This window comes from Lissotriton helveticus, chromosome 6, assembly GCF_964261635.1.
Source record: "Lissotriton helveticus chromosome 6, aLisHel1.1, whole genome shotgun sequence".
Taxonomy (NCBI): domain Eukaryota; kingdom Metazoa; phylum Chordata; class Amphibia; order Caudata; family Salamandridae; genus Lissotriton; species Lissotriton helveticus.
In genome coordinates this window covers 786,401,390-786,415,579 of record NC_136067.1, presented here as the reverse complement: position 1 = coordinate 786,415,579, position 14,190 = coordinate 786,401,390, and positions in this window count along the sequence as shown.

The following is a 14,190-nucleotide window of genomic DNA, read 5'->3' as shown; positions in this document are numbered from 1 at the left end:
CAAAATCCTGAGTCATGTACTGGCCACTCGTCTGCTTCCTCACATGACAACCCTTATCATAGAGACCAATCTGGAGTAGCAGCGGGCTGAAAGTGAACTGGGCAAAGTCTTGTTTATTCCCCACAATGAGGGTACGATAGGCCCACAAGACACGGAGGGAGTAAGATGGGAGGATAGGAGCTTGACGTACCTATACACCCAAATAGAGACATCCTGGAGGGTGATATAGGGAGAGCCATTAGAGGTACAAAAGGTAATTTTGAATTCTGGGCCTCTTTACCATTGTCGGTGGCCAGCCGGGTGGCTCTGCTTAAGATGGTGACTCTGCCAAGATTACTGTATTACTTTGGGTCCCTGCCAATCTGGATACGACCAAGGTACTTTACCCAACTAAAGTTGATGGTGTCAGGGTTTCTGTGGGGAATGGCAAGCGAAGAGTGGCACTTGGCGTTCTCATGCACCCAAGAGCAGAGGGAGGGTTGGCGGTGCCTGACTTTGTGACCTACTACATCTCAGCACAGCTACAATGGCTCACAAAGTGGGTGTTGAGTCACATCAGAGGGATGGAATAGCTGTGGGAGGACTTTGTGACATTAAGAGTGATATCCCAAATTGTATTGAAGCTTCCTGTTAGATCCTTGCCCTCCTTTTGGAATTATGCACAGCCTGGATATGTTGGAATAAGTGCTTGAGGCGAGCCCAAATTAGATGTCCTTATGCACCGGAAATTGTGTTACTCATGTGGGAAGCCCTGCCGCATGGGGGCTGCTGGCAGAGACTGATGTCTTGGGTTGATCAAAGACTGGCTACTATAGGGTACCTATATGAGGAAGGCGCCATGATCACATTTAACGATCCACAAGACCGATATGATTTACCCAGAGGGGACTTCCTGTTGTAGTCCGCCTTCACCACGGCCAATTGAAAGCATTGGAGACACGGACATCACTAGGATGCCAATATATGGTAGTGCGGCAGGTACTCTTAAGGCGGTCACCTGTTTATACAGGCGAACATCGCAAGAAACATTGCAGTCCTTAACGGAGTTGAGATTGAAGTGGGAGGCGGACCTCAATGCGGTCATTCCAGAGAAAACCAGGAGGGATCTAGTGGAGAGGGTTTGGAAGAGCACCAGGAATTCCATATTTCAATTGGTGCATTTCTATATCCTGCACAGGGCATACCTTACCCCAGAGAAGATTAATAAATATTTTGGGTCCCAAACAGCAGCTTGCCCGTGATGCAATAGGGAAGGAGCAGATTTCAAACATATTTTCTGGGCCTGCCCACACCTGGGTAGTTTCTGGGAAGAGGTAACAACGCTGTACGCAGATTTTACTGTCAGGAAGCCGAGGCGTCTCAGGGGTACCTATTACATTGGTTTCCACACACATCTAAAAATAAAATCACAAGTAAATGTATAGCTATGGGCTTAGTACTGGCAAAGAGAGATATAACTATGTACTGTAAACATGGGCCAAATATAGCCAGGTGGAAGAAAGAACTCATTAAGGGGCCGATTAGGATGGCTGACGGACTTGCGTCCGTCCGCCATCCCAGAGGTGGAGGGACCGTCCGCATGGGCTGCGGCGGTCCCTCCGTACAAATTAGGATGTGACCGCCACCCTGGCGGTCACATCCTGGATATTTAACATTGCGGCGGGTGCTGCTTCAAGCAGCACCCGCCGCAATGTTAAAAGTGCATGTTTTACATTTACATGCACAAAGCGGCAGGTACCGCGCGGTGCCTGCCGCTTTGTGCATGTAAATGCTGGGGGGTACCATAGGTACCCCCCATGTGCACCCCCCACCCGTCCACACCCTGGGGGCCCGCAACGGGCCCCCAAAATCAAAAGTACACATGCTTTTCCACGGCGGAAAAACCGCCGCGGAAAAGCATGTTTACAAATGTTTCCTAATTTGGCTGGCGGTGTCTGATAGACACTGCCAGCCAAATGAGAGCTTTTCCGCCGCGGTTGTAATCCGACCGTGGCGGAAAAGCAGCGGACAGAAACCAAGACCCACCAGCCATCGTAATGCGGCGGTGGGTCTTTGGTGACTCCGCAGTGGATTTTCCGCCTCCTCCGGGCCGGAGGTGGCTTCCGCCGGCCCGGAGGAGGCGGAAAATCCTCCATCCTAATCGGCCCCATAGTTTGCAGAATGTGAAGGAGTAATCAGGATGCAAATAGTTAAACGAACAGGAAACAAGAAGGTGCTGGAAGCAGCAAGAGCATGGAAAAACTTGTTAGTACTACTCCAAATCCCAGAAGATGCTGAAGATGAGGAAATGAGGAAAGAACCACCAGTAGAGATGGGCTAGTCACTATATACCCCACATAACTTATAGACTTAGGGATTTTGATTGCAACCCCAACACATTTCCATCTCATCAACTTAGGGCCCCTCAAGTGCTCTCTTAGACAATGGTGAACAGAGATTGAAGCAGAAGAGTATTACAAAAGAGTAGCTTTACATAAGTGACACGCCTGGGGGAGGGCAGAGAGGGGGATTAGTTGAGGGGAGGGAGTTTGATTCACAGATTAAAGGTATCTGTAGCAGTCCAAGAGATGTCACAAATAACTCTTGTTGTTTGGTTTGCTGGAGGAGGAGGGAGGGCTAATGTTAACAGCGAGGACCAGTGTCCTTTTATATTGTATTGCTATTGAGATGTGTGTATCATGGTCCAGCTACTTACTCTCCGAACAATGGTAACTACGATGCATTGTTGATTACTGGAACCTTTTGTAAACTCCAACAAATGTTAAAACAAAACAAATCAGGGCCTTCTGCCTTTCCAGCAGATGTTTGTAAAATGGCCCTAGATAGAGCTTTGACTTCAATGGAATAACTTAAGGCTAGTATTTCCATACATGTAGGGGTTGGTAACTATTTCAGTTTTAAGAGGTGAATCATGGAAGAAAATTTTTGAAAAATGACTGACCCACTCCTCAGAGGAAATGCGGCATTCTAGATTGCTTACCATCTGTGAAGTGTGGTCTATTTATTACTTCCCAGAAGGCCCTTGAGTCTCTAGATAAGGTGGCAACCTGGAGGTCATCACAGGCCTGCTCACTTATGTCGTGTTTCCTTTTACGTAAAGGGTTTTATATGAAGATCTACAGTGGCTTACAACCTCACTGTTGCCGGGAGATGCTTTAAGGGACACCTTTAGCTGTTCATGTGCAGCAATGCATGCAGGGTTAAACCATGTGTGCAGGCAGGAGTCCTTATATTTACACTTAATAACCAGCGCCCTTGAAGCGAAATTGCAAAGAACCTCGAAGCTGACAAGCACATCCCCATCTTCAGCCTCCTATGTAAATGTAAAATGTAAATTGATACTTGTATAGCGCACTACTCACCCGCAAGGGTCTCAAGGCGCTTGTACGAATACCACTGTGGAACCCATCCTGGCTTTCCCTGTGAGGTGTCCACTCCTGGGCACCCCCAAGGTGGAGGCCAGGCATCCTTAGCGTTGTGGGGGCCATTGTGGAGATTAAGCAAGCTATTGCCCAGAGTTGCAGAATGGGACTCCATGATTGGAATAGGCACCGAGGCGAGAATTATCAGGTCCGTGGAATTTTAGAGCCCAAGACCCGCCGAGGCGGGGATTTGAACCCTGGTCCCGGGCTAGACCTCTGCATGAGGGTCTGCCGCTCTAACCATTGAGCCACACTTCTCCACTCCTATGATAAGCAGTTCACGACTTCATAACACTTTGAAGAAATTACATTTGCGAGAAATTTCCCATGGCCTGCTTTTTCCCCATTTTAAACAGATACCACAGTTGTTTTGATCTGCAGGTCAAGAGGAGTACTATCAAGGGGCATGTAAAGCTTAGTACTGATTGTGGTAACTAAGAATGGATGCTAAAATAAATAAATCTACTAAATATGGAGCAAAGTGGGATGAAAACAAAATAAAATCAATAGAAGAACCTTTGACTCTACAGGTAAACGTTGGATGGGTAAAATCCACTCACTTAAAAAAAAAATCAACGTTAAAAAATAAGTTACGTTTCATGATTCTCTGTTTTAGTGCAGCCTCATATGCTGTATGTGACAAACGTGTGAGGTTTTCCTCATGCCAATCAGTTATCCCAAAGGCACTGTTGCCACTTTGTGGGCAAGTAGAAATATTAAAAGTGCCTGCCCACAAGGTAGCCCCACCCCCTGTCTGAATATCTCAGGCAATATTCCAAGATGATTTGGTCTGTTTCGTTTACCAGATCTATAGGGTGATTGGTAAAATAGTTAAAATAAAAATGAATTAAGGGGACATTCAGGAAACCCGAACTGCTAAAGGCGAGCTTTGGGAACATGCAGTGGACATAAGCTTTTTGATTTTAAATGTACTTTTCCTTAGGGAAATGAGAACTCTTAAACCCCCCTTGGATCTACCTGAGTTTGAGGGTGTAGCAGCCGCATAAAATGATTGGAACTCATCAACAGAAGTGTTCAAGAGCCCAAGTCTCCTGACAGCATACAACATTGTACTCTTTGATCAACTCTAGCCAGTCTCTGTTATCCAACTTGTTGCTGATGTCCGCAATGTTCCAAGACAAAGATTTTAAATGTTCTGGACCAATGTAGCATGAGTTCAAGGTTTTCTTGGGATTGCCTGGGGGGGAGGGGTGCATAGAATGACCTCCTTATGGGTTCCCATTCTCAAGTGGTTGGGAAGAATGGCCGAAAGGTCGGAAAGTCACTCAACGTCTGACATGGTGGCCAGGATCTTAAAGAAGTTCTCATGGGCAAAAGAAGAAATGGGTTTGCAACTCGAATCTTAACCTTTTCTTGGGGGGATAGCAAAACATTGGTGCGATGGATGCAGGTCGATAGGAAAAGCCTAATGGCAATGCTCGAATCATGCCCATGACCTTTGCATGGTGGTCCAATCTATGTAATAGTTGACTTACAAGGAGGGGATTTCTAAAGTTTATTACAACACAGTCATCCCTTGAAAACTAGGGAGAATAACCCAGCCAACCCACTCTCTTGAAGATGATGATCTTGTCCGCACTTGAGTTCCCTTGAAAACGATTTTCCTCCTAGCGACGGCAGTCTTTTTCCCATAATTAGAAGAAAGAAACAAAATAGGTACTGAGGTGCGCTTACCTTGAATTAGGATTGGCTTGGTAGCTTGTGTCTGAGAACCTAGAGAATAGGCCCAGCTACAGCCTCGACCAGCTAGTTCTTGGTTAGGTCTTGGCCCCAGGGCGCACCCCGCACTGCGAGAGTCCAGGAGTGCCCCTCCTTGTCTGGGGGGAATGCTGGGGGACGAAGTCCCACACCAGCGAGGGCCTCTCAGCAGCACAAATGCAGAAGAGTAGGTGTGGGCAGAGAAAACGACAAAAGCATGTACAAGTGCGTAAAATACTGCTCCTATTGTACTACTTCCCATTCATAATTCGACCCTAATGGGTACAAATAACTTCAAGAAATGTGGTTTTTTTTTTATCCAATGATGGCTTACTGTGATGCTTCAAAAGTGTCTTATCTCTTGCTAATAACCAGTGATATGGCAGTATCCAAAAATCCTCTCGCACGCTTTTTTTTTTAACTCGGCTGATGCTGTCGTTTCTAGCTTTCTGACTTTTCTGCATCCTAATCATCTTTAGTTTAGCTTGAGAAAAAGGATGCTTACATTAACTTTATAGGTATTTTTTTAAATGTTACCTTATTCCTCTGTGCCAAATCATTTGAACCTAAGATGACTGTGAAAAACGGTATGGTGAAATAAAGGATGAATTCCTAAAGTGAATTATTATATTTGAAAGATGCTCTTATATTTCCAACTTTGGCGGAGCACGATTGTCCGGGAGACCACACAGTATGATAATAAATAAGACTACACAATGCAATGTTTCCAAAGAAATCGATACAAATGAAAAGTGCTTCAATTTTCAATGCACAGAAAGAAAAATAGATCCTCCTTTTCAGTTGCTAAAAAAACAGCGTGAATGCGCATCAATACAGCTGTCACATTTTCACATGGTCTTTATGATTCCAGACCAGGCCCCTCGGATGTGTTCTGTATCATTATCTATTAACCTTGCTGCACCCTGCCTGCGCAATCTTTACCCACCAGAGGCTCAAGCTGACGTGCTCTGTGTTTATTGTTGATGTTGTGTCAGTCTGGTTACGGGAGGCGTTCGCAGACGGCAGGATATTGTTTTCCTTGCAGGTCAGTAACAGGCTATGGGCTACAGCTCTCCCTCAATTTATTTGTTCGCCACCCCTGCTGGCCTTGTTTCTACACAGAGTGAATAATATATCATAGAGCATACTGTTCTATTTTGGTTAAACTGCTTGCCTGGACTTGTTGCAACACTTAAAGTTATTTGCACTTAATCAATCAATCAATCAGGGTTCTTATAGAGGGTGGCTAATCATTCGTTAGGGTCTAAAGGCACTGGGGGGAGGGGGTCTGCAGTTCAGTCTAAGATCTAGGTCTTGAGGTCCTTCCTGAATCGAGGCAGTGAATGTGATTGCTTGAGATGTAGCGCTAGAGAGATCCAGGTCTTGGCAGCGAAGTAGGAGAAGGATCTTCCTCAGGCCGAGGACTTACAGACAGGAGAAGTGGAGAAGTGTGGCTCGATGGTTAGAGCGGCAGACCCTGACGCAGAGGTCTAGCCTGGGACCAGGGCTCAATTCCCCGCCTTGGCGGGTCTTGGGCTCAAAATTCCACGGACCTGATAATTCTCGCCTCGGGGCCTATTCCAATCATGGAGTCCCACTCTGCAACTCTGGGCAATAGCTTGCTTAATCTCCACAACGGCCCCCACAACGCTAAGGATGCCTGGCCTACACCTTGTGGGTGCCCAGGAGTGGACACCTCATAGGGAAAGCCAGGATGGGTTTCACAGCGGTATTTGTACAAGCGCCTTGAGACCCTTGCGGGTGAGTAGTGCGCTATACAAGTATCAATTTACATTTACAGGAACTTGACATCACTTAGAAACACTTTAAAGTGTATTTTCAAGTTTTTATAAGAACATGTAAATAATACTTTCGCCTCCACTGTTACTAACTATGTGGTTGCTTACGTTCAAAAGGTGGGCATTGATGACAAAAAGAGTTAGGAGAAATCTAGGACCCAAAGGGGAGTCACTGTGTTTGCCAGTGTAGATCCCCTTTGGTGGATGAGGGCAAAATGATGCTGTACCAATGAAAATATATTGAACGTTTTAAAAAAAAATTAACTGCTTAACCATATGTATTATCCCTCAGAAAACCTTACCTTTAGATTCAATGCACATTTCATTGGTCTTTGTCCCTTCGACTTCTACCCTAGACTCCTGCCAGATTTATCAATGTATTGCATTGCCCTTGCGTCAGGTATGGTGTTGCAAGGGCAACACAATACTAAAGTCAGATTTACCAAGAAACGCAAGGACACCTTGCGTGGCCTTGCATTGCTTTGTAAATTTGAAGTAACCAAGGGCAGAGTAAGTCACTGCCTTGCATTACTCTACCCTGGGAAGATGTTCCATGTGTGGAGTATGGATGTTCCCACGGATCCACCAATGCATTTTGGTGCATTCCCAGATTTACCAAGACTGCTATACCTCAGAATGTTTCTAAATAATATCTCTTCCTAGAGAGTTTCCCTTCCAAATGAGGAAAAACCTCTAAGGATTGTTTTTGTGCAGAAAGGTGTCCCTTCTTGGCCAAAAACAATTCTGCCTGTAGAACAGGTACCCTTCCACCATGACACAAGGGTGTCTACATTGGCGCTAGGCAGACGATAGTGAGCCAGCACAGGCAGAGAGCAGGAACGTGCCACAAATTTGTTAAAATGGTGCATCCCTGCCCTCTCCCTTTCTTGCAGCTCAGGCCAGCAAGTTGTGTTGCTGCGTTGTGTGAAATATTGATAAATCTAGCCCCAAGTCTCTCTTTTCATCCAAGCCTCACACCTTCTTGTGCGCTGTGCCTGATTGACCCCAGATCACTCCTGTTCAGCCACTCCAACATCAGTAATGTATTTTCCAGTGGTGTGTTCCGAGAGCTTCTTGGTCTCTCCCCTTCACCTCACCACCACGATTTATGCATTTTTTTTAGTATTTTGTTGCCTGCTTCTCCATTTATGCATTCTATTTTCATCATGCTTACTTCCATCTCTTGTCCCTGAAGTTTACCTGGTCTCCCCCTTCTTACTCATTCTCCTCAGCTATGTGTTCTCCAATCCATGCTCCATGAGTGCTTCCAAGTCTTGCCATCTTCATCCTTGCCCCCTGCATTATGTTCTCTGCCATTCTTTTTTCTTGAGTATTTTATTGGACTTGACCTTCACCTGAAGTCTCTCCTGTTATTAGGCATTCTCCACTCCTCTCTGAGGTATTTGTGATTTTGCATTTGCCCCATATACATTATTTCTCTAACGTATAAGCTGAAGATGTCTCAGTTACCTCACCAGTTGCGATTCATATGACTCTTTGGTAAAATAATCTTTTATCCTGTTAAAGAACTCCTTAGAGAGCTCACCAAGGATTCCTTTTGGAACTACAATAAGGAACGACTTGATGATGAAGCGCGACACTTCGGGGATGGGGGTCGTCAGGCTTTTTATTGAATATCCTGATTTTGGGAATAACCTGCATAATAAAATCTCTCATTGCAAGAGGACTCAGTGTAATCTTGTTTAGTGTCATGGTGTCTCTTTCATTTATACTGAATCTTGGAAGGAGATCCCACTGACACTATATCTGCTTTCGACCTCTCACTACCCCTTCGTCTGGCTAGTTGAATGGAAGCGCAATGTTTTTGACCCGGCCACATTTAACTTTTTCTGTCCAGAAGGATCTGCATTAAATTTGGCATGTCAGATCTTATCCACTTGAACAGAAGTGATGCCAAAACCCTGTAAAATCTTGGAGTTCTGGTGACGTTCAGCACCAGATTCAATGACAACACCTACAATAAGAGCCTCTACATGAAGGTAACGATAGCAATTACTTTATAACAGGAACCCACATTATTTCCAGGATGGAAAATACATATTGGATTTTTTTGTTTGCCTAATTAGCCTAAACCAATAGTGCAAAAGTAAAAAAGGTGCATGATCTAGACTGATGTATTTTGGTTGGTTCCCCTTTCTTTATCATATGCACTCCTAACAGCCATTTTATTTTCCTTACATAAATATTAATCATATATACACTTGTGAAACATTCTACCAGACAAGGTTGGTCACACGCACTGCTTAATGTGTGAAAGAAAAAACCGCTGCCGAAACTTATCTCAGAAGGCCGCACCTATGCAATTTAAACAGTGTTCAGAATACTAAGGCTGGTAGTTCTAATACCACCTTATACCTATTTAATCCACTATCAAACACTGCCACTCCATTTATCTCACTCCTGCAGGTTCCTGCTTTCTCCTTTTCTGATGTTTTTGCTTCTTCCTCCACCTTTTCGTTCTGTGTAATTTCCCTCTCTTGCGCTAGGTAAAATAATTGATGTGGCAAAATAAGTGCCAATGCCCCCCAGCGGCAACCACTGGCTCACAATAAGCACTGGACATTTACTTGATTCAAGTTATGTACATGGAGATATATGTCAATATGAACAGCTGCCTCCAATAACAATCACAATCCATTATAAAAAGTCAATTAGTGAGAATGAAACACAGTTCAGCCTATTACTAGCTCTCAAGATTCCACAACCTTCCTTTAACCTTCCTGCTGTGCATCTCTTACTAATCCTTTTGAGGAAAACACCAATCTGCAGATACCTTGACAATACATGCCAGCCAACTCAGCAAATTTGTTTGATGGTTTCAATGACATTACCTATAATTAATACTGATATCTCTTATTCTCTCAAAGACTGTCCCTGTCACACCTTAATTTCAGCTCTGCCTACAGTAACTAAAGAAATACATCTATGCTGAAAATCCTATCACTTCAAACAATCATGACAAATTGAAATTAAAACAATAAATCACAATGCAAAGGAAGGTGGAGGTCTAGATCAATATCTCCTCTCAATCCAGTGGGGGGTCTCTTTCCAACTTCTTCTATATATACACCATATATAGCAAGCATCTCACTGAAGGCGCATTTGAGTCCATGGGATACAGAGACAACTGTAATTGTACCCTCTTCTTGTTCCGTAGGACAGACAAGTCCACTAATATTAGCGATTGAGGCTGACAACTGAGCAGATCTTTTAGAGATGGGCCCATTTATCAGCGTCCATATTGACCGGTGGTATTTATGCGCTATATAAGTGTTATTAACATAACATAACATAAGAGGAGATATACTACCAATTAATGCTGTCTGTTTGTTGGGACAATTGCTTTGGAGGAAGAAATGATTCAATAGTTCTATGCGAAGTATTAGAAAAAGAAATTGAATCGGTAACAGTCTGTTTAGGCACTTTATGATCATTAGTATCTAAAAACCTAACTGTCTTAGAGAGAGAAGCAGGAGGGTAAGTACCTTCTTTGGTGCATCAGTATTAGACTCATTATACAAGGTTGGCTACCTCTCTGGCAGCAAAATAGCAGTTTCCTCGTTCCACGCATAGATCTCTGCTGTAACCGTTATCACCAGGTGCCAGTTTGATCTGCTGGGATCTCCTGTGCCTGACTGAGCAGCTGTGCAAACTCAGACGACACGTCTCTGAGGACGTGGATCAGAAGATTGGCCCAGCACATGCCATCCTTTCTGTTCTGATATCTCCCGAAGAGGGCAGAGCTGCAAACCACCAAGTCCTGCTATGGACAGACAGGAAGGGAAGAAGTTAAGGAGGAATAGCAAAGATGGAAGAGTACACAGTACCACAGCTGAACTCCGGAGCGTGGCGTGGTGATAAAAATAACTATGGATTTAGGCCCAGATCTCTTTACTAGGAGTGAGTCTTTGACATTGTTCAGCATTCCATCCATCAATTGTTATTTTATCATTTGTCACCCTAAGTGGAACTAGGATGCTCAGACATAGGTCCCCTGTTTGCTATGCATCGGGATTCATGCTATCCAGTCTGATGAGGGATTATACATTGGTACTGGTCTTCGGATGCTTGTTTCCAGTCCAAGGGGGATCTAGTTAGGCAGTTCGGGCTGGACTGTTCCCATGGGCAGCAGGGTCAAGACTCAGTTGCATATGGCTAAGTCCAAACTGGGGTGGCGTGGTGAGCAAAAAAAGATGGATTTAGGATAAGATCTCCGTACTGCAGAGTGACATTGTTCAGCATTCCATCCATCAATTGTTCTTTTTGCATTTGTCACCCCTAGTGGGACGTGGATGCCCAGACATGGGTCTCGTGCTTGCCTTGCCTCTGGAGTCCAGCTGTCCTGGCTGATATGGGTGATACTCTGAAACCGGCCCTAGGATGCTTGTTTCCCATCAAGGAACGATCTGGCTTGGCAGTTTGGACTGGACCATTCCTATATGGAGCAGGGTCAAGACTAATTTGCATATGGCTAGGTTCAAACTGAGGTGGCGTGATAAGCAAAAAAACTGTGAATTTATTCCCAGATCTCTGTACTGGGGGTTAGTGTTTGACATTGTTCAGCATTCCGTCCATCAAATGTTCTTTTTTGCCGAGAGTCAAACAGGCAGACTACAAACTTCAAGGGAAATTCCAGGCTGTTCAGGTTGCTTCCCTCACTTAAATATTCCCACAATATCCAACAAATATGCAACACTGCTACATTATTGCAGCAATATCTCCCTATTTGTCAGCATGAGCAGCTGCCATTCACCAGGAGATATTCCTGTTTCTGCTCGCCTTTTGCCAAATGCTGTCATCTTAGCCAGGTATTGGTTCAGGACGTCTATTAAAGTGCCCCTCCACTATTAAAATGAGGCTAACTGATAAAACATGTCCGTCGTAGATGATCAACAAGTTAGCTAAAATAATATCTTATACTTCCATATAGTTTTCTGATAGGTGCACCATGGAATGAAAGGATTTTTAGTATAGAATGTTAGTGATCTTCTGAACACCTGTTCTAAAACTGATGTCATCAGAGACTTTTATGGATTACTGACATAATTTTGATGCATACAAGATTGAAACGTAGAAAATATTGAAAATTAAATAATTTTGACACACATTTGACTTCCTAATACTTAACTAGTAAAAACAGAAATATTGATTTTTTTTACTTACATCTAAAACACAAATATCGGAAACAAAAATATTGTCACCTTGAAATACAAATATAAAAGTCAAACATATTTATTCATACAATATCAACTACAATTATATCCCCAAAATAAATAAATTATCATCCATAAATATATTAAAAAAACTCTTTTTACATAAAATAATTATTTGAAATAAATCATAAACACTTTTTACACATGTTCAAATTAAATATAAATATATTACATTACCAATATATTTACCATTCGCCCCAATAGATTATATAGCTAAACTCTACCACCCAAAGAAATATATTAACAGTAGCCACAAACATTCAGACAACAATTTAGAAAAATAATATATATATGTATGTGTGTGTATACATATATATATTCACTGAAAAACCCATAGGTTTCAGGCACGTTATAGTTAGAAATTAGCATTTAAAAAACCTTAGAAATTCACTGAAAAAACCATAGGTTTCAGGGACGTTATAGTTAGTTGGACATGTTACTCGTACAAAACCATAGAAATTCTGCGCCCCCGCAATGCACTGCTGATGACATCACATATTACATCATCCATGACATGGTCCGTGACATCACTGATGATATCACTGATGACATCTCAAATGACATCTTGCTTACCTTCTTAACTTTGGGCATTATACCCGGTCTACAATTGTTTGCAGATAGGGTTTTGCATCAAAAGGCATGGGTGGTTGCATGGAAACGCCAATGTACCACCCAAGTAAAGCCCCCTTGGCGTTAAGTAACGCAAAGCAATTCTTTGCTCTGCCTTGCATTACTTGTAGGGTACTTACCAATGCAATACAATTTTTGCACTGGAAAATAATTATTTAAAAAAATGTTTTGCTGGTCTTCATCACTATTGTGATGCTAACCAATTGCAAATGTTTGAAAATCTATACCTTAGTTGTTTCAAATAGTGTGTCTTTTATATTGTTGATTTACTTGTTTGCCTGATTTCATTGGTTAAAGCTGGTTCTGCTTTTACTTTATTGGTTGATTTAGTTTTAGTTTCAATTTTTCAAATCAATGTTTTCCTTCTATTGAACACATTAATTTTGATATAAATATATAAATATATATATATTTATATATATATATATATATATATATTTATATATATATATATATATATATATATATATATATATATATATATATATATATATATATATATATATATATATATATATATATATTCCTGCTCCACACGCACCAGATACCGAGTCACTCTCACGACGGGTGCTGTCACGCGTTAGTGCAGACGCGCAATATCTTTTGCTCCAGTTTTTCCCCGTTACAGGGACACAAACGACAGCACTCACGGGATGCTTCCAGTAAGCAGTATGCTTTAATTAAACAACAAAAACAGACGCGTTTCGGTGATTCCCTTCCTCTGTGTCAACCCGTGCATTGCAACGGGGCGTCATTTGTAATTCTTATTCATGGAAACAAAAACAGGACTAATGCGACCCTCAAAATTACGGGCGCCATCTTGGAACATTGTTTTGTTTGTCCAACAGTATTTACACAATATTGATTTAACACAATCTTAGTGTTCAAAACATTTTCAGAAAATCCATATCGGTATGTCTAATCTTGCCGTGGATCGGCAGTGGCAACCATCCGGTTGCCCTATATTCCTGTTACAATAGTTTCCTATCTGGTGTGCGAATTACATAATTAAACAAATTACTCAAACAACAACCAACAAACAATCAAATGCTGATATAACATTACATTATAACCCTGAATTTTTCAATGCAGCTACGGTGCAGCTAAACACTGCTGGAAGATCAAAACCATAACTGGTAGGCCATACAGATTCTACCAAATTAAATTTTTCCACATATCATATCATTGCATCCTCATCTGATCATATCCCCAGATGTACTGACAGCTCCTCTCCCCCATTAAGGCCTTCCGGGCTCTTGGTCTGAAGGTCTACTATATATCTAGACTCAAGCCTGCGGAGTTTAAGCAGTCTATCCCCTCCTCTCGCATTTTCTGGTACACAGTCAAGACAGAAATATTGCAACAGATTCCTGTCACTCTTGTGCT